The 22,300-nt window shown below is 36.0% G+C and overlaps 1 pseudogene; it reads left to right on the top strand.

The window, feature by feature from the left end:
• The first annotated feature begins 1,290 nt into the window (after positions 1 to 1,290).
• Positions 1,291 to 18,141, top strand: LOC107423253 (uncharacterized protein At3g49055-like; annotated as a pseudogene).
• Positions 18,142 to 22,300: the final 4,159 nt, after the last annotated feature.

The raw sequence follows: 22,300 nt of genomic DNA, 5'->3' as shown, positions 1-22,300 counted from the left end.
TTGTTTCTTTCAAAGCCTATTTAAAGGCTTATTTTTCATTAATAAGATAACTTGAAAACTTTGATTTGATTAAGAAAATACTTGTGAGATTAATTATCTCTTTGTTCTTTGAGAACACCTAAAACACCATTAGAGAATTGGTTGTTTTAGCTTGACTTATCAATAGGTTTTCCATCCCCTATTGTGGCGTCTACATTATACCAAGGTTTCTAACCACAGGTTGGTTAGGGGTTGAGATCCATTCCATTAGAACTTGAACTTAATTAAAGATCCGGGCTAATATAATACGGGTTTAGGAGCAGGTCGTCCTAGGTTCGTATCAGTTTTGAGAGAAATCATTATTTCAAATATTTATTATAATTATTTATTTAATTGTTTGGTATTGATTAATTAAGTTTCTTTTATTGTTATATTATTAATATTATAACTGTGTAATAGATTGGGTCACTCACTGAGATGATTAGCCTCTCATATTTTTAAATTCTGTTCCCCTAGGCCCAGGTTGGGAGACGTTGATCGTCCGGGACAAGCCCGATGTCTCAGTTCATTGCCGAAAGTCCAAGAAGCATTTCCTCCCTTTTTCCTCTCCATCTTGTATTGCTTCATCTATCATTGTATTAATTTCATATTTATCTGTATAATGCTCTGTATACGGATTGGACAGATATTTGTTTAATTGCTTACTGATTCCCTGTTACTATCTTGGAGTGCTGTAAATTTGTGAAAACAAGTTGTAGTAAGGTGGGAGGAATAAGGTGGTGTTTATTGGAGTGTGTTTTATGTGCAGGGAATTTTGTGATAAGTCCTACCCTTAGGAAAGATACTGCCGGATTTTCTGTTGGAAGGTTCAGTGGTGTTTCCCTGGGATCAAGGCTTGTCTAGGGTTCTGGTGAGGGATCTTGGACGTGTCCTGACATGCACGGGTTTAAAAAACCTCTCAAGGGAAAGATATCCACACCCTCTTGTAAGGTATGCTTCGTTCCCCTTTCCAACCGATGTGAAATCTCACAGCCTTCCTTATATGTTAAAAAAGAAGGTATGCAAGACATTCTCATTGTCTGCTTATACGTTGATGATTTGATTTATATTGGAACCAATCCAAAAATGATAGAAGAATTCAAAAATGCAATGATGAAAGAATATGAGATGACAGATCTTGGCCTAATGAAATATTTTCTTGGCATCCAAGTTCAACAAGCAAAAGGAGAAATATTTATTTCTCAAGAAAAATATTTAAATGATCTTCTCAAAAGGTTTCATCTGGACAACTGCAAATCAGTATCTACACCAATGGCATTAAATGAGAAGTTACATAAGGATGAGAGCGCAGAGAAAGTTGATGCAAAAAACTACAAAAGTTTAGTTGGATGCCTCATTTATCTAACAAATACCATGCCAGATATTGTCTTTGCTGTTAGTTATGTTTCCAGATTCATGCACGAGCCAAGTAAAAATCACCACGCTACAGCAAAGAGAATCCTTCGCTATCTACAAGGTACCAGAAAGCTTGGAATTAAGTATGCCAAAGAAGCAGATAACAAGCTCATTGGATATACGGATAATGACTGGGCAAGTTCTGTAGATGACAGCAAAAGCACCTTAGGATATTTATTTTGCTTAGGAACAAAACCAATTTCTTGGTCATCAAAGAAGCAAAGGACCGTGGCATTATCTTCAGCAGAAGTAGAATATATATCTGCTATAGATGCAGCAAGTTAAGCAATATGGCTCAGACGAATTTTATCAGATATGCAACATAAAGAAACTGCTCCAACAATTATCAGATGTGATAATATGTCAGCAATAACAATGACAAAAAATCCAATGTTCCACAGCAGGACAAAGCACATAGAAATTCGACATCACTTCATCAAATATTTTGTGGAAGAATAAGAAATTCGACTTGAGTTTGTCAACACAACTGAGCAACTAGCAGACATTTTTACAAAGCCAACAACAACAGAAAGGCTAGAAGACTTCAAGAGCTCTACCAAAATTACAAATTAAGAGGGGGTGTTAAAAAATAAAATAATAATTATTATAATAATAATTTGTAATTTCATAGCCAAGTGCTTGCAAAAGGATGAGAGGATGACTTAAGCAAGGAAGCATCATTAGCCTTATCCGTTAAGCCGCTGTTGTTGACTAAGTGGAAGAGAAGACAAATTCAATTTGAACTCTACCACTTTAGGAGAAGTCAAGTTCAGTTTGAACTCCACCAAAAGAGAATTCAATTTCAATTTGAATTCCACCATCTCTTCTCCTATATATATATATATATATATGCATATACGCTTGTTGTAAAACTTGACCCCATTTTGTAGAAAGAGAGAGCCTTAATTATCTTCCTCTCAATTGTATTGTCTCGGGTCCACTCTTTCGTTACCCTCCTCTATTTTATCCAAGTCTCCAATTTTGAATACGTTTTGCATATTATCCAACACAAACAAGGGTTATTATAAAAAAATATTTCTTTTAACTACGTGCAAAAAATTTTATTTAATTGGGATATGGCAAAAAGATATAACCTGCAAGTCAACAAAATTCATCTTTCCCATAAGAAAAGTGTTTGAATTTTTGTTATGAGCTAATACATGCAATATTAAGCCCTTGTGCCCTCTACGAGGAAGTTCATTTGCTATAGTTTTTGCTAGCTTACAGGAGCCCAAACCCACTAGCATATAGTTTTTGAAATTCTGAAATGGATTTCACAGGAACCTAAGAATGAAATGAATACAAAGGAATTCATAAAAATGACCACAGAAGCCCATACCAACAAACTTCTACAATTTGTGAATTGAAACATCAAATAACTTACTCGAGAGAGTCCTTTAAGTTGGATTTTTCCTTGAGGATCTTCCAATACAAAAACTGCTGGTTGTTTTGTATCAAGTAAATCACATACACGATCCTGATACACCTCCTAGATAGATATAGCCATTGAATTTCCATTTTACTTTGCGTGGTTCATTTAATTTATGTACTTTTAATTTTGGTACCTAAAGACATAAAAAAGGTTAGGAGCTTTATTGTTTGATATTTTTAGTTTGTGTGTACTTTGTCATTTGGTGCCTGGAGTCGTAAACAAGGTTAGAATCTTTATTGTTTGATAATTTTAGTTTGCGTGATTTTTGTATAATTCATGTACATTTCATTTGGTGCCTAGAATCATAAACAAGGCAAGCTCTTCTGTAATATACGGGTAATATATATATATATATATATTTTTAAAAAAAGATTTTATAACTATTTATTTTAAAAGAAAAAAAATAGATTTTTATCCTAATAGGTTTGGTTATAAGTATATTTCAATTTTATTAGGAAATTGAAAAAAAAAAGATATTTACTCTATCTTTGGTCTTATAAAAAGGAAGAAAAAAAATACGTTTTACTTTTACATTGTTTTCAACTTTGCGCCACTAGGGTATCAGGTAAGTCTTCTTCTTCTTTTTCTTCTTTTTTTTCTTCTAGCCCTAAAAGCTATTAGGGTTAACATTAAGGGCTTCCAATCTTAATTTAGGGTTTTGGTATTCATTTAAGATTGTTAGTGATTCAATATCTTTGGAGATTTCGATTTCTGATCAAGTTTTGGAGCGTGGGAAGGAAGATCCTAAATCTTTGAGATTGATCAAGTTTGGTTTTTTCTGATCCTTTTATGTTATATGATATTATTTGACATGTTTTAGGGTTATAGAAGCATCGATTAAGGTTGAATTGAAGAGTTATTGTTGAAACCCTAATCTGGAATTTATTTGATATCTGTACAGAGTGAATTTATTTAAAATATTTAAAGGTTTCTTTCGGCATTAAAATTTTTATGGATGAAAATATACATGTTTATAAATCAATAGAAATTTATTTGGAGCAATTTGGATCCGTTTTCAATTTCTTACGAAATTTTAAATTTATGCATTCTGTCTGATTTTTCTGTGCGACTGCAATATGGTTTGTATGTAAAAATTTCAAAACAGATCCAAAAGAAATTATTTTTATATTAGTAGTTGTATGCTTTATACTATATATGTCTAATATTACTTTATAAAAAAATTTGGCTTCAAATTCCTTATACTTTGCATGTGGTGATTTCCTGAGTTACCTATATGTAGTTGTCTGAATTTATTTTCTGGTCCATTTAGTAAAGAATAAAATTCTATTTAAAATAGTTTTTGATCGTTATTTGACCTAATAATTTTTATATCGAATTAACTATATATAGTTAAACTCTGTAAAATTTTACTGCTTTTGAAATTGTGTTTTATTTTTAATGAATTTTTGTGTAGACGGGATTCCTGTGAAATGCTGATTTTAAGTTTCTGTCAACTAGATACTAAATTTAATTTGACCATGTTTTCAACCTTTGTTTGGCTTTTAAAATTTTATATGAGTATATGTGAGTGTCTAGTTTTAATCTGCAAAATTTAAAATGGATACAAAATTTCATGAAAGACAAACAAATTTAACATTAAACGAAGGTTTCTGAAAATCTAATAGTTTCAATATTTCTTTGTTAATTTTTCAATGAGTTTTGAATAGTTTTTCATTATTATTTTATGAAATTGTTTTAATCACAGTCACTTATGCATGTGTTTAGTACCCCCATAATTTTTCAGACTTAGATAATATCATTTGAATAAGGAATTAATTTCTTGTTTAGAGACTGTTTATGGATTAATAGGTTTTTATTTGGCTTTTGGTGATTTGATCTTGTTCTAAGCTTATGATTTTAAGATTTGAGGGTTAAGCTATGACGGTCTTATGATATCAACTCTTATTCATTTAGTTTGAATTTAAGAGCTTGATTATGGGATTTTTACATAAGATATTTATGGTATATGATGGTTCTGTTTTATACTGATAAAAGACTATTGGTATTATTCATAGGTTGTTAATCTTTTGTGAACTTTGCTGATCAAGGTAAGTTACTGGACTTTTTAAAAACTGAAACCATAGCAAATATGTACTTACGTTATTGATTTATTAATGTTTTTCTATAAATTTATGTTTTATGGAATATATATGTATTGGACAAAGAAATTATTGGATTATTGATATATGTATTTTTGCTCTAGTTATTGGTACTTAGTAGGCATCTATGTGATACGTTATGATATGTTTTCGGGTGTTAAGATGAATCATGTAAGGGTATTTTCTCTAGTAATTTATGATTCTTTACCTTCGGGTTTAGATGTATTATTTCATGTAGGAGGACCTACTAATGATCACAGTAGGGGGTATGACTTATATCTTTAGGTATAAGTGTTTGTTTTTAAAATTTATCTTTCCCCACTTGTTAAATACCTTACACTCGAGTTTATACGGATTACCGATGGGTATTTATATGTTATGCCAAGTCCTACTAGGTAGTTAACAATTAGAGTTTATAAAAAAATTATGTTTACGTTGTTAAAGATTGTTTTGGAATATTTATTTATTACCATTTTTAAGTTTGTTTTTTTTTCCTTTTGTATTGACAAAAAATCCAGTAGCTTGCTGAGTTTTATACTCATTATTTATTGTTATGGTTTCAAGTACTCCATAGTTTCAAGGTAGCTGGATTTGGCATATGATAATGGTGTTTAGCTGTTTTTATTTTTATATTAGTTAGCTTGAAAGACCTTTTGGGTGCCGGAGTTTATTTTTGTTCATTTTCTTTGGAGATATTTTTAAATATTATTTATTAATGACGTTTGAATACTTTTTATGTTCTGCATTATAAGTATTATTAAGTGTTATAAGTATGACTTTTGTCACACTCTAAGTATATAGACTTGGGGTGTGACATCTTCCATTAAATTGGACCCCAACAAACCGGCCTAAGCTGCAGCGTATTTTATTTCACCACTTTATCAATAATTTCCTTTTGACCCAAAACAAAAAAAATATAGAGTGAGCGATAAAAGGTCCCATGCCAAAGCCAAAGTACCCAGCATACCTGTCCTTCCCAACAATTCTTTGACAGGTAGTTCTAAAACTCTCTCTCACACTCTCTCTCTCTCTCTCTCTCTTTCTCTCCAACTTTGTTAAGGATATCCTATTTAAAGTTATCTATAACAGCTAGAGAGATAAGGGACTCACTTTTAAATTCTTTGTGAAAGAAGGAAGACAAGGAAACTTGGCTTGTGTTAGGGCGGCTCAACCTGTTTGGAGGCCTAAGGCAAGAATTGAGTAAGGCCTAAATTTTAGCAAGAAAAAAAAAGTAAGGCCTAAATAATTTTTCTTAAAAAAAATAAATATTCAATTTATATATTTATTTTGGGATAATTATATTATTTTGTTTTGAGGCCTGCACAATTTTTTTTACACCCCAATACTTTATTTCCAAAATTATTACAAATTGGTCTAAATATAGTAAGTTAACAGAAATTATTCAAAAATTGCACTATAATACTGCTTTCCCTTCTTTTTCTTTTTTTCAAGAAAGAAATTTGTTTATGTCAACTTAATATGCTCCGCTGTTTATCAAAAAAGTTAATTAGAAGTTTTATGGATATAATTGCTTGATTGCTTCCAATATATCAAGTTTAAAAAAATTAATAAGTCCCTAGAAAAAAAACTTTTTGTGTTTCCAAAAAACAAAATTATCATAATATATATTTCATAAATAAAACAAAATAGATATACAATAAAATCACCATAAATAAATGTTACCTAAATAAATAAGTTCACTAATTAAATAAAAATGTTTGGTCTAAACTCGGGCCAATGTATTAAATGTATAAGATAATATATACATATATATATATATATATATATATATATATATATATATATATATATATATATATATATATATATATATATATTTTAAATTATTTAAAACCAGTTGAATATATAAATTGATAATTAATTAAACTAGCTAAAAAAAACAAATAATATATATTACTATACATAATAAGAAAATAATATATCCATTAATAGACTGGTGAAATTCTTCATTGATGATTAATTTTTTTTTTATTTGTTAATTGGGTGGGAAAGAACCAGAGTAAGATTTATAGAAAGAGAGTCAAAAGCTTGGAATTTGCAAAGAAAAAAAGTAAAGAGAGAATTGAAAGCTTGGAATACACAAAGAAAGAAAGTGAAAAAAGAATATAAAGCCTAGAATCTGAGAAGGAACAAAATGAGAAAGAAGCGGAAACTTATAAAGAGAGAATCAAAAGCTTCGAATCTACGAAGGAAAAAATTGAGAAAAAGGTGGAAAGTTATAGGGAGAAAATCAAAAACTTAGAATATGCACCCAAAAAAATGAGAAAGAAGTGGAAATTTATAGAGAAAGAATGAAAAGCTTGGAATCTGCAAAGGAAAAATGTGATGGGTTTTTGCTAAAACTCTTGAAATCACTCCGTTTGATAGAGGAGAAATTGGTTAAGGTCATCAATAACATTGTGGATGAAGAACAGATTGAAAATTATACAAAAAAGAGTGATGGATTGGAATCGGATGGAGAATTGAAGGTGGTTTCAGAGGAGTTAATGGCGGTCACAAAGCTTACAAAAGTGGCTGAATTGAAAGTGAATGAGTATAAAGAATCAACAAAGAAGAAGAAAAGGGGATTGGAGAACAATGTGTTGAGTTTGACAGAAGAGAATATATAGGAATATTTATAGTTTGCTTAAGATTGCTTTGGTAGAGATGGAGGCTGTGGAGAAGAGCTTTAGCAGGTTGAAGGGGAACATTGAGCAGAAAAGGGTGGTAATTTTGCAGATTGCAGAAAGTTGGGTTTGAGAGTGTTAGGACTAAGTTAGATAGTTGTGAGGGTGAAAGGGAGGCTGTAAGCCTGGTATGTTCTGCTTCTTTTCCTTTTTTGCTTGTACCAATTTTGTTGTTTAAGCTAATTTTGGTAAAAGGAAAGAGTGCTTTAAATTGCTCTTGGAATGAACTTTTATATTGCAATTTACAATTTTGTTTCTAACTAGTGATGAATAGCAACTCTTCTTTTGGTTAAAAAAAAAAAAAGAAATTTTTATAGTAAATTTGTTAGTTTGTCAGTAAGTCATTAACGTTTACTTTTGCTTTGATGCTCTTATATATGTCTATTTGTTTTAGTTTGTTTCGGCAAATAGCAAATCTCTGACCATTGTTCTTTTATTTGTAATTGTTCTTATCAAGCATCAACTGTGGAGAGGATAATGAAGAATTTAAACATTGAAATCACTCAACTGAGGAGATCTTTGGAAGATTCTAGGTATTTCATTATCAAACTATGATCACTCAATTATGACAAACTATTTTAATATTAAAAAAAAAAGTAAAAAAGAGGAAGAAAAGATGTTACTTTATAGAATGGGTAAAATAATGATAAGATTGAAATGTGATAAAGCTCCCTAAGTGCAAAAACCTGCTACATTGAACCTAGTTATACTTGAGTACATTTTGAGTGGTTTTTTGTTACTTAATTGCCGACTCTTTGACAGGTCAAACACTGAGCGCCTACAAAGTCTTATAGAGAAACAAGCTCAAGATATTGCTGAAAACATGCTATATATCAAGGAGTTGGAAGATAGAGAGAAAAAGTTGGCACAAAATGTAGCCATCTCATTTGATAGGAAATGCTATGGTTGCTTACCCTGCATTCCACTACTCTGTTTCTTTCTTACTTGTTCCCTCATTTTATGAATGTAAGGTTGAGGAACTCCTAATGAAAATAAAAGAAACTGAAGCAGAGTTTGCGAGATTAAGGGAAGCTTGTGAAGAAGAAGTTAAAGCTGGGAAATGTGAGATTGAAGAACGTGACAAAGTGGTAAAAAAATTTACCCCTCTTTGATTTGGGTCTATTAATTACAGACACACATATGTGTATATAATCTTATTGTCTTTTGCTTTTCTTTTTTGACATTTTTCCTCACATATTTTGTACCGATTCTCAAACATTGGTTTCTCACATTTCTGTTTTATTAGGTTGCAATTCTCAACCAAGAACTAGAGAAAACAAAGACTGCTTTGGACATGTCAAATCACAAATTAAATGAAGAAGAAGAACTTACGTCTGCTGCCATGTCTGCCCAGGCAGCAGCAAACAAGTCCTTAAAACTGGCCGACAACACAGCTGCAGGACTCTGCAAGGGGGTAGAAGAGCTATCAAAATAATTAGAAGAAGCAGAGTGTAACACCCTGTCCCAAATTATATTGGAATTTTTGCACGTTGATCGAGGTTGATCGGATTTTATCATCATTGACCAAGAGGGCCCAACTTTGACTTTTTGATTTGGATAAAATTCTAGATTGACTGAGGCACCATTGAGAAGTACGCATCGACATGAGTCCGTAGACTAGTAGCACGTTGAAAACAAAGCTACGGTTTGAAAGTTATGAGCAAAACAAGTTGAGATCCGAACTATCCGAAAGTGCTGAAGTTGACTTTTTATTCCTATATAATTGAGCTTTGACTCATATATGATTGTGAAGTACTCATCGATACGAGTTCGTAAACTAACAGCACACCTAATTTGGATATGTGGTTTGAAAGTTACGGACACGAGAAGTTTATTCGAGACAGTGGTTACTATTCATTGATCTATGTGTATGTGAACAATGTCGCCACGTATCAAGTTTTCAGCCAATCCCGTGAGTGCATAGCGGCACCCAGTGGTGGCATTTTAATTGGCCAAAATGGGTGGTGGGGCATGGGAGGGAGGAGAGTGAAAGAGGAGAGAGAATAAGGTGAGAGAAACCACCACCGGCCATCACCATCTGACTGCCATCCAACCACCATAACAGTATAGGCACTAGACCACCTTTAAGCCTACTTGAAAACTGGACAATCCCTAAAATTTCAAGGCCAACCGACCGCTGATGCGCCTGAATAGGGGCGATTTTCGGCGGGGGTCCTGCTACCTTCCACCATGGATTCCTCCTAAACCAGACCTTTGTTTGCCTCACCGCCGGTCTCGTTGGATTGCCCATCACCAGTTCTATCTTCCCGCCAATTTTCACTGCCAATGGCCACTGGACACGACGCAGGCAGTGGCAGAATTCGGTGACCACGGTGGCTCGCCAGAAAACCCATCTCTGGTGAGTTTCCGACGACACCTCCTACCCTTCCCCACTAATTCGAGCACCTTGAATCCATTTCTGATGTCCTTTTCCCTCAACTCTTGATGGATTGTGAGATTTGAGCACATTAAACCCGAGATATTTTCGACGAGATTCCGGCCACCACGGATCCAATCTCCAGGAGGTAAGACTCAATTCATGATCCTCGAGTCATAAGCTTCGATTCAGTATGTCGTTTGCGAATTTTGGATATCGTTTGTGTTAAATCCTCCGGGTAATAGTGTATAATTTACCTAATTAAAATACTAATTTAATCGATTTTGTGTAATGTTGATATTTTAGGAGCATGTGTGGATTGTAATATCAATCCTATGGAGAATCTTGATTGAATTAAGTACTCGAGATAATGACCCACTGTCAGGACCCGTCCAAAATTCCTCATCGGAATCCTAGTCAAGCCCTGATCCCAGGGAAACCCTACCGGACCCTCCAATGGAAAATCCGGCAGAACCTCCCCTAAGGGTTGGACTTACCACAAATTTCCTGCACTGAAAACACACTTCTATATTCATCCCCTTATTCCTCCCACAATACTACAAATTGATTCCACAAATTTACAGCACTCCAAATGAATAACAGTAATCCAATGCATAATTAATACATAAATGTCCGAGAAAGTATACAGAGCTTCATGAAGTACTATTAAGCATAGAATACAACAAGGATGAAAGAAATATTACAATTGAAATAAATGAAGACAAAGGTACTTCTCGGACTAAGACAGCGATGGAGATTTGGTTCGCTCCAGATGAACGTCTACCACCCCTTGCACCCAAAGGAACGGAATTTAAAAACGTGAGATGCTAATCATCTCAGTGAGTGGCCCTATCTATTGAACACTTTTAATATTAATAATATAACAAATGAAGGAAATTAATTAATACCAACAATTAAATAGATAAATAAATAATAAACAATTGAAAGTAATAATTTCTCTTAAAACCCTCACTATTAACTCCATTGGAAATGTTCCCTTTTTAAAACATTTTCACAAAATCCGTTATTTGTATTTCCCAAAAACCAAGGGATCAATTAATTTAATAAACAATAGATAAATACCCCAAATATAAATAAAATGTAATAAAATATAATAAACAATTTTTGAACACTTTGGGGTTTGAAATTTCTATCCGAAAATTTATACTTGACGCACCACACCATATACCAGTGATGCCCTCCGATACCCAACGTCCCGAGCACCGACTGGCAGAGAGATTAAAGAGAGAAACTTGCATACGATGCTTCGGCGTCCCGACAACGCCGCTGCTGAAACCGTCATTCCGGCCACGGAGGGGGGCGGCTATGTGCACTATATAAAACTTGCCTGCCCTCGGTCCAATGGCAACTCACGGGAGACATAATAACTTGCGCGCTAACCACATATACAACCAGAACACCAATACTGTATGAGTGCGTCTAAAATAATTATTAAATTAATTATTACCGTACCGATTTTCCAAAAATCACCATGGGAAATATACCAGTTTTCAAATTCACCATCCCACATTTTCCTTTAACATTTCCGATACGAAACCATCGATAACGATATACAAATAATTTTTCTTGTAACGCGAGGTTCAACAAATAATATTCCATGGGCATAATTATCAAATTTAAAACCACCAATTTAAACAAATAATTTCCTTAAAATATTTAACCAATTATGCCCAAAAATAATATTAAAATCCAGATACGATTTATTATTGAAAATACCTTGCCCATGTGTAATAAATACAATTAAATCACAATAATAAAAATCGGGGATTTCTTAATAACCCAAAATTCCGTTTAGCACCAGCAAACATATACGTACTTATAAAATAATATTTTTCCACAATTATAATTAAATTTCCACCACATAAGCATAATTCTAGATATCAATTTAACACCAAATAAATATAATTAATTATCCCAAAATATTTTTAAAGGTGGGTCACTCACCTTAAGCACATATATCAATCAAGATCCTCCACAGGATTAACTCCACTACCCACACGTGCACCTAAAACATCCACAACACACCAAACCAATTATATTAATATTTTAATCGGGTAACACCCAAATGGGTACCCAGGGAGCGAACACATACGACAACCAAAATTGATGAGTAATATACCGAATCGAAGCTTGAGTGACAAGGATCACGGATCCTGTCTTACTTCTCGGAGATCGGACCTGAGGTGGCCGGAATCTCGCCGGAAAGCTTTCGGGATTCAACTCTTCGATTCTCTCAAACCGTCGTGGATTGGAGGAAAAGGACATCAGATTCGGATTTAGGGGGTCGGAATTAGTGGAGAGGGACTGGAGACGGGACTGGGTACTCGCCGAAACAGGGATTTCTCCAGCGAGCCGTCTAGGTCATCGGCAACTGTCGCCGCCGACGGCACGTCCGGTGGCAGATGGTCGAGATTTTTGGAGGTTTTGTAGCTTGAAGGGAGAGGGTCTCAATGGTACAGGCGGTGACAAGAATGGAGGCCGGAATGTGGAGATTTCGGCGGTTGAAGGAATCGACACTGCCGCCGGAAAAAGCCCCGATTCGGGCGTATCGCCGGTCGGTTGGCCGTGAAATTTTGGGGTTTGGCTGGGAATGGGGAGGTGCTCCTGTCTAGCCGACGCGTGTAGCAAGAATCAGTCGAAAATTTTGACAACTCCGGTGGCCGGTGATTTTCTCTCTCCCTCTCTCTCTCCTCTCTCTCTCTCTTTCTCTCTCCTCCCCCGTCGTTTTGCCAAATAAAAGCCACCGTGGGTGACACTGTTCACCCACGTGGACCACTCAGGTGTCGACACATGGTGTCACTGTGCACTTAAGCCAGATATAATAAAATATTACAGTATCTGGAAAACTTCACACGTCCATAACTTTTTAACCAGATGTCCAATTTAAGCGTGCCGCTAGTCTATGAACTTATATCGACAAGTACTTTACAACCATATAAAAGTCAAAACAAAATTCTACAACGATAAAAAGTCAACTCCTGACACCTTTTGGACAGTTTACACCTCGACTTGTTTTGCTCGAAATTCCGCACGTCACTAGAACAGGTAGGGATACTGATCACGCATCTGCGCTTTGGGCTCCCACGTTGCTTCTTCAATTAAATGATTCTGCCATAAAACTTTAACTAAAGGAATAGTCTTGTTACGTAGCACCCGCTCCTCGCGATCCAAAATCTTCACTGGTTGCTCTACATACGAAAGATCTTCCCTTAATTCTATGTCAGGAGTCTCGAGTACGTGTGATGGGTCTGCAATATATTTCTGTAGCATCGAAACATGAAATACGTTGTGCACTCGGGCTAGCTCTTCCGATAATGCTAATCTATAAGCCACGGGGCCAATCCTCTCCGTAATCTCGTAAGGCCCAATATAATGAGGACCCAACTTACCTCGTCGACAAAGCGTACTACTCCTTTCCATGGAGATAACTTTAGGAATACCCAATCTCCTACTTTGAATTCCAAATCCTTCCTACGCACATCGACATAACTCTTTTGTCGATCTTGGGCAACCTTCATCCGATCCTTAATGATCTTCACCTTGTCCAAGGTCATCCGTAAATACTCAGATCCAACCGCATTATTCGTTGCAAGGAGTCTCTCTTCTCCTACTTCACTCCAGCACAGAGGTGTCCGACACTGTCTCCCATATAAGGCCTCATACGGGGACATCCCAATACTAGCCTGATAACTGTTGTTATAGACAAATTCTATCAATGGCAATTGTTCATCCCAACTACCGTGAAATTGCATAACACAAGACCTTAGCATGTCTTCCAATTTGACCCCACTTACTCAGGTATCTATCACATGAGCTAAATACCCTTGGCAACCCTTATTCAGTAGCTTCTTGGCGGTGAGGGTAGATATTAATCTCGGCAAAGGCCTCCCAACTTCCCCACGGAATACCACTTCAGGCAAACCTGGCCTCCTAAATGTAACTTCTTTGCTAAAACAATCTATGGAAGCATGGTTCCTTGCCAACCAATCCATGCCCAAGATTACATCAAGTCCGGATAGATCCAACAAGATCAAGTCCGCTTCCATCACTTGATCTTCGATGCAAAAGAAACACTCCTTGATCAACTGACTAGGCCACAAGGATTCTCCTACAGGAGTGGCTATTTCTAATAGACATCCTAAAGGAGTAGGGGTCATACCGACCCGAATGACAAATTCCTTTGAGATGAACGAATGTGTTGCTCCCGGATCTATAAGCATACGTGCATCATTACCAAAAATATTCAAAGTACCTGTAACAACGTCGGGTGTGGCTCGGGCTTCCTGCTGCGTCATAGCAAACACTCGACCTTGACCTGTCTGCTAGGGCTTCCTTCCTCTACCTCGACTCAATCTTGCAAACGGTTGGGCCGATCCCGAAGAACCTCCTACTGCTTGACTCCCCTAGGAACTCTGACCCTGAAATACACCAGTATGTTGTGCTCGCCGACCTGCCCCTAGCATACTGCCACTACCATAAGGGCACTCCCTCCTTATGTGGCCTGGCTGCCCACACCAAAAACATATACCATCCATTTGGCACTGCCCGGAATGCTTCCTCTTGCAAATTGGACAAGTCCGCGTAGGACTAAAGTGTGACTGCTGATACGAGCTTGTATCCCCACTAATCGAATGGCGAGCTGTCTGGGGCATACAATAACTGCCTCTCCGCTGAAATCTGCCTCGTGGGCTCGATCCACCACTACCCGATGAGCCTGAACTATGGCTCTTCTTGGACGCACCTTGACTAGGTGCCCCACTATATGAACCTTCGAATGATCTATGGCTTGAGGGTTTGCGCATCTCCACCTGCCTCTCTAACTCCAGCGCTGCATCCCTGGCGGACTGATAAGTGGATGTACTGATCCAGCAAGGGTGAAGGCTATGTTCTCGCTCAAGCCATCTATGAACCTCACCTTCTTTACATGGTCATCGGGAATCATGTGCATGCAGAATTCAGATAGTTCCCAAAACTTTCTCTCGTACTCGGACACAGTCATGTTCCCCTGTCGCAGCTCCTCAGACTCTCTCCTTCTTGCCTCACGGTAGGCAGGAGGGCAATATTCGGTAGTGAAGGCAACCTTAAACTGATCCCATGTATGCCTTCTACGAGTCTTTTCTACTTTCCACCACTTCTGGGCGTCTCCTTCTAACATGAAACCAGAGATCCTCACCATATCTTCGTAAGGACACTGTATCCCCTCTTCTACGATTTTCTCCATGTTGGATAGCCAATTCATGGCTGCAGCTGGGCCTTGGCTTCCATTGAAATTCACGGCTCCCAATCGTCGAGCCTTAGGCAACTTGTCTCTCAACTAACTCGAGCCTTAGGGAGTTCAAGCTCTAGTAACCAATCCCTTCAAGACGCGTTTTGACAAAACCTTGAGGCTAAGGGGGAAAGAAGGAGTGAACCCTGGGCCAAAGAGGACAATATCTTGATGCAGGTGGTACTGGGCTGTTACAGTCCGCCCCCCTTGGGGCCCAGCGTCCTCGCTAGCACACCGATCCGGGTCCCCCCTTGGGGCCCAGCGTCCTCGCTGGCACACCGATCCAGGTCCGGCTCTGATACCACTGTAACAGCCCAGTACCACCCGCATCAAGATATTGTCCTCTTTGGCCCAGGGTTCACTCCCTCTCTCCCCCTCTAGCCTCAAGGTTTTGTCAAAACGCGTCTTGAAGGGAGAGGTATCCACAGCCTTATAAAGACTGCTTCGTGCCTCTCTCCAACCGATGTGGGATGTTACACCCACCTTCAAATTGATTTTCGGGCATTAAATTATGAATATTTTGTATTAATTGAATATTTGAAAATCATATCTTATGTGTTAAATATTTAGTAAATTCTTATTTGGGATTTTGATGCCAAAATTGAATGAATTATAATTACTTTTGCATTAAGGAATATTTTTATTTTATGAATTTTATGAATTTGGAATTTAATTTAATAATTATTGAATTTGTTTGTTGGATTATTGCATAATTAAGTATTTGAAAATATGTTTTATGTATTTGATATTAAGAGAGTTTCTATATAGAATTATATTGCCAATTTTTGATCATTTCTAGTATATGGTTTGGTGCAAAAAATATTTGGGAATTTAAAGGAATTGTGGTTTTAAATTCTTTTAATTATTGTTATGTTTATTATTAAATTTACTGTGCATAATTTTATGAATTTAATTATATATGGATTTATGTGGTATGGATTGATTCTTTGGATTTGAAAGAAACTATCTCTTTTAAATTCATTATGCATCGATGAATTGTGGGATTTAACTACGCATGATTTTTACGTGATTTTAAGAATATCTTTGTTTTAAATAAATTTTGAAAATTTGAGAAAAATATTGATTTAAATTATTATGTTCCAAAAATATTTATGCATTGAAATAGTAAAGGCTTGACCTTATGCCATTGGAAAATTCATATGTTCAAATTGATGGATTTGGAAGTTGATGGATTTGAACTCGATGGATTTATGAGGATGATTTAAAATAAATGTGAAAATATTATGAGTTTAAAGGTGATGTGAACCAACGGATTTGAAAGTGGAATTTATGAGATTTTGATTTTTAAAAATATAATGATTTATGATTTTTAGATGCACTCATACAGTACTGGTGTTCTGTACTGTATTACATGGATATGATTAGCATGCATGATCAGACTATTGGACCTGAGGGCTAGCAGGGTATAATGCACAGTGAGCATCAGCCACCCCCTCCATAGCCAGGTGACTCTTAATAGCATCGGCCCGGTGGGACACCACCGTGACCGGATGCAGGTTCTCTCTTAACTTCCCCGTCAAACAGTGCTTTGGGACGCTGGGCACCGTCAGACATCACTGGTATATAGTATGGTGCGTTAGGATATTCTCGATATGATTTTCGAAACAAAATATTTGTAAATTGTATTTAAAATGTATTTAATGATGTCTTTCAACAAGTATTTAATTGATATTTTTTAAAAATGCATTTCACCATGATTTTACCATTTAAATTGATTTAATGATTTAAAATGGTGTTTAAAGTGTATCCAACATAAACTTTGAATCTAAATTATCATTTGTATTTTATGTGCATTTAATTATTGCATTTTATTTATTTAATCTTCCCTTGCTTATTTCTGATGTGAATTTCATTGTGATTTGTTTTATTCTATTTATGACAATGTGTTACAATTTAATAATTGTTATTAAAAATTATTTTTATTTCTCATCATAAATTTGGATCTTTAGTTTATTCTATTTTATTATCAATTTATTCAATTGATTATTCTCAATTTTTGGGCTATACAATTATTGGATTTTGCGAAAATGTTTTGAAAAGGGGAACCTTTCCAACGGAGTGAATGGTGAGGGTTTTGAGGGAAAATATTATTTTCAACGAATTATTATCTATTTATTTTATTATTACTATTAGAATTGTTTAGTAGATTGGGTCACTCATTGAGACGGTTAGCATCTCATATATTTAAACTTTGTTCCCCTAGACTTAGGTTAGTAGACGTTGATCATCTGGAGGCGAGCTCGGCGTCTTTGTTCATTGCTAGAAGTCCAAGAAGCCTTTCTTTCTTTTCCTCTCTATCTTGTATTATTTCTTTCATCTTTTGTTGTATTAAATTTCATACTTAGTTGTATCTTTATAAAGCTTTATATGCTATTTTGGACATTTAATTATTTAATTATGCACTGGTTCCCTGTAAATTATTTGAAGTCCTACAAACTTATGGAAATAAATTGTAGTAAGGTGGGAGGAATAAGGAGATATTGTTAGAAGTGTCTTTTCTGTGCAAGAAATTTTGTAGTAAGTACTACCCTTAGGAGAGATGCTGCCGGATTTTCTTTAGAAGATTCAGTGGTGTTTCTCTGGGATCAGGGCTTATCTAGGGTTCCGGTGAGGGATCTTAAATGGATCTGAACACAGAGAGCCGAGACCGAAACAGATGCAAGGCCAGACACATATATTGGCCATGGCGAGTACTCAAACTGAGTATTACTACTATGAACAATAGAGTGAAGAATATAAGAAGGATGCTGTCAAATGCAACCCTGGCGAGCACTCAAACTAAGTACTGTTACTATGAACAATAGAGTGAAGAATGCAAAAAGGATGCTATTAAAATGCAAGCCTTGGTGAGCACTCAAGCTAAGTACTACTACTATGAATAATAGAGTGAAGAATGTTAGAAAGATGCTGTCAAAATGCAAGACTTGCTCCATTAATGTCTGAAACTTTATAATTTATTTCAATTCTTTCTTCTTATGAAACTTTATTTATATTTATACCTTATTTTCATTTTTTTATACCTTTTGTACACTCACATTTTACTAGGTTAGTGGAATTTCTTCCAAAAAATAAATAAATAAATAAATCAATGTTAGAAATGATGCCTAACCAGTGCAAATACTATTCAAGCCATTGTTAAAAAGTTCTGCTCTATTTTTGAAATAGTACGAGCTGAAAAATCTACACCATCTCTTTTCGGTGTTTGGCTACTTGAAGTATTTAGATATATATATATATATATATAGGTATGTGCATTGGTGCCTTGTGAGCTCGTTGATCTTTTTTTCTGGCCGTGTCGATGCCAATTGCAAAACTTAAGGCCTCTTATATAATACTCCAAGTGCAATGAAATCAGTGGATGGAAATAATTCTCTCTCGGTTCCATCATCAGGCAAGAAGGATTGGAAAAGAACTATTTCTTTCTTTCTTTCTCTACGGCTGTTAACAGCCCAGTCCAATGGATTCGATTACTCCATGCTTTGGATCAGCAAGTTATGTTCACATCTTCTTTTACAAAGGCCTAGAATGGGAAATCTTGTTGAGCATTGTAATGGTTTGATTGACGTAGAGAAATAAGCACGTAAATGGTGGTCCACCAATAAGGGAACTAAAAAAACACTGTTGAGTTGTGGTGATGGACAGTCAAATCCTGAGGTTGATTTGCCAAAGAAAAGGAAAATGCGACCTTGATATATATATATATATATATATATGAGCTTTTGTATTTATCGTAAAGTAGGTATTGTGGTTGTAAAGCTTTGTTTGATGTCAAAGTCATGTTACTTTTGGCACAACTCTCAGGTTGGCCAGCCATTGCTTTCTCCCCTGAACGTGCAAATCATGTAGATTGTTGAAATACCACTTATCCTAAAAGCTTAAGCTGATGGAAGGTGGGCTTTCATTTCATTTATATTTTTCTCTAACACTCCCCCTCAAATGTAGGCCTTCCTCTTTTGGGCTTTCCTCTGGGTCCTTACTTTTTTCTTCTTTTTTTTTTTTGGGTGGACTTGTTGAGTTTTGAACTCAGGACATCTTGGATCTCTGGCTCTGATACCATGTTGAAATACCACTTATTTCAAAAGCTTAAGTTGATGGAAGGTGGACTTTCATTTCATTTATATTCTTCTCTAACACAGATCAAGTGCGAGACAAATGTAGTCACAAGAATTTTGTTCGCCCATCAACTATAGAAGACATAAGGTTTCATTGTTCTTTTGCCATATTGAAACTAACCATTTCCCGTTGTCATGAGTTATGCCATGCACAACTTCTTTCACCGCAAAATAGAAGACAAGAGGATCTTTAAATGCCAAAGAGCATTTCTTTTGTCATCTTAAAGCTGTTACACCACAAATTTTCAAACTATTTTTTTTTTAATATTTTTCTTCTTTTCTTTCTTTTTTTTCTTCTTTTCTTTCTTTGTTATTTCCAGCCTGTGCTGTTTGTTTATTGCAATTGTAAATCCATACCTGACAATTGAAAAGGGAACTGTGTTTTAGAGAAGGCAAGATATGGAAACGATAAAAAACATTATAGATAGAGAGGAAAGGACAACATTTCTAATGTGGAGAAAAAAATGCACATGTCGATTAGAGAATGGAAGGAGTACTAAGTGGTCAGAAGTCGAGGACTACTAGAAACTTTTCCCTTTGGTTCATGATTTCATGCTTCCTACAGATCAAATATGCTTCCTGTCAGGACCCGTCCAGAATTCCTCCCCGGAACCCTAGACAAGCCCTGATCCCAGGGAAATACCACCGAACCTTCCAACGGAAAATCCGGCAGCACCTCCCCTAAGGGTAGGACTTACCAAAAATTACCTGCACTGAAAACACACTCCTATAATCACCCCCTTATTCCTCCCGCACAACTACAAATTGTTCCACAAATTACAGCACTTCACAACAATAACAGCAGCCCAGTGCATAAATAAAACATAAGTGTCCAAATAGTATACAGAGCTTTATGAAGTGCTAGTCAACAGAAATACAACAAAGATGAAAGAAATAATACACTGAAATGAATGAGTACAAAGGTACTTCTCGAAACACGATAGCAGCGGAAAATTGGTTCGCTCCGGAAAAACGTCTACCACCTCTTGCACCTAAGGGAACGGAACTTAAAAACGTGAGATGCTAATCATCTCAATGAGTGACCCTAACTACTGAACACTTTTAATGATAATAATAATAATAATAATAATAATACAATAAGGGAATTGAATTAATACCAACAATTAATAATTAAATAATAACAGTTGGAAATGATAATTTTTTCCCCAAAACTCTCACTAATCACTCCGTTGGAAATGTTCCCTTTTTAAAACAATTTCACAAAATCCAATATTCGTACTTCCCGAAAACCAAGGGATCAAACCATTTGAGAAACAGTAAATAAATAAATACCCCAATATATAATTAAAATGCAATAAATTATAATAAATAATTTTTGAACACCTTTGGGGGTTTGAAACTTTATTTGAAAATTACACTTGACGCATCACACCATATACCGATGATGCCCTCCGATACCCAGCGTCCTGAGCACCGACTGGCGGGGAGATTAAAGAGAGAAACTTGCAAACGGCACTTCGGCGTCCCGACAGTACCGCTGCTGAACCATCATCCCGGCCAAGGAGGGGGGCGGCTGTGGCCAATAACAAACTTGCCTGGCCACGGTCCAATAGCAACTACTGGAGAAATAATACTTGCGCGCTAACCCACATAATACTTGCGCGCTAAACCACGTGTCCATACACCAGAACACCAATACTGTATAAGTGCGTCTAAAATAATTATTAAACCAACCGTACCATTTTCCAAAATTACCCTGGAAAATATATTAAATTTTCACACTTACCATCCCACATATTTTTATTTAACAAATCGGTACGAAACATCGATAACAAATAAAACCATAATTTTTCTCGAACTACAAGGTTCAACAATAAAAATACCGCGGGCATAATTTATAAAATTTAAACAAATATTTTCATAAAATATTTAATCCAATTATGCTCGAAAATAATACTTAAAACCACGTACGATTATTACCAAAATATACTTTGCTCATGCATAATAAATAAATTAAATCACAATAAAACCACAGTTAAATTGTACCACATGAGCATAATTTAAATACCAATTAAACATAATTAATTGCCCAAAATATTTTTGAAGGTGGGTCACTCACCTTAAGCGCATAAATCTGCTAAGATCCTCCGCAGGATCAACTCCACTACTCGTACGCGCACCTAAAACATCCACAGTATACCAACCAAATATATTAATATTTTATTCAGGTAATTCCCAAATGGGTACCCGGGGAGCGAACACAACGACAACTAAAAGTTACGAGTTATATACCGAATCGAAGCTCGAGTGATGAGGATCACGGATTCGGTCTTACTTTCCGGTGATCGGACCTGAGGTGGCCGGAATCTCGCCGGAAAGCTTTCGGGTTTTGACTCCTCAATTCTCCCAAACCATCATGAATTGGCAGAAAAGGATGTTGGATTCGGGTTCAGGAGGTCGAACACAGTGGAGAAGGACCGGCGGTTCGACTGGGCACTCGCCGGAACAGTAACTTCCGGTGAGCCGCCACGGTCACCGGCAACCGTCGCCGACGGCGGCGCGTGCGGTGGCCGTTGGCTGAGATTTTTTGCTTGTAGGCATTCTTGTTATTCGGCTCCAAAACTTGAAAAAGTCCATCCATAGGTAGCATGAGCTTTGACTTTCTTTGTTTAGGAAACCTTTCCTTTTGTAAGTGCAACCAAGCCAATTCTCCTGGGTCAAACACTATTACAACAAAATCTAGAAATACATGCTCATTATGGTAAAAATTACACTTTTTAAAATTAGCAAACAATATTTCCCAAATTTTCAAATTGCCACTAAGTAAAGCTCTCAACAATGCAGATAAAGTTCTATGCAATAAAGACATCTTTAAATAAGTATCTTTAAA

The sequence above is a fragment of the Ziziphus jujuba genome, chromosome 8 (genome assembly GCF_031755915.1).
Source record: "Ziziphus jujuba cultivar Dongzao chromosome 8, ASM3175591v1".
In the NCBI taxonomy this organism is placed as follows: Eukaryota; Viridiplantae; Streptophyta; class Magnoliopsida; order Rosales; family Rhamnaceae; genus Ziziphus; species Ziziphus jujuba.
The sequence above is the reverse complement of the archived record's forward strand: the minus strand, read 5'-3'. Positions and strand labels throughout refer to the sequence as shown.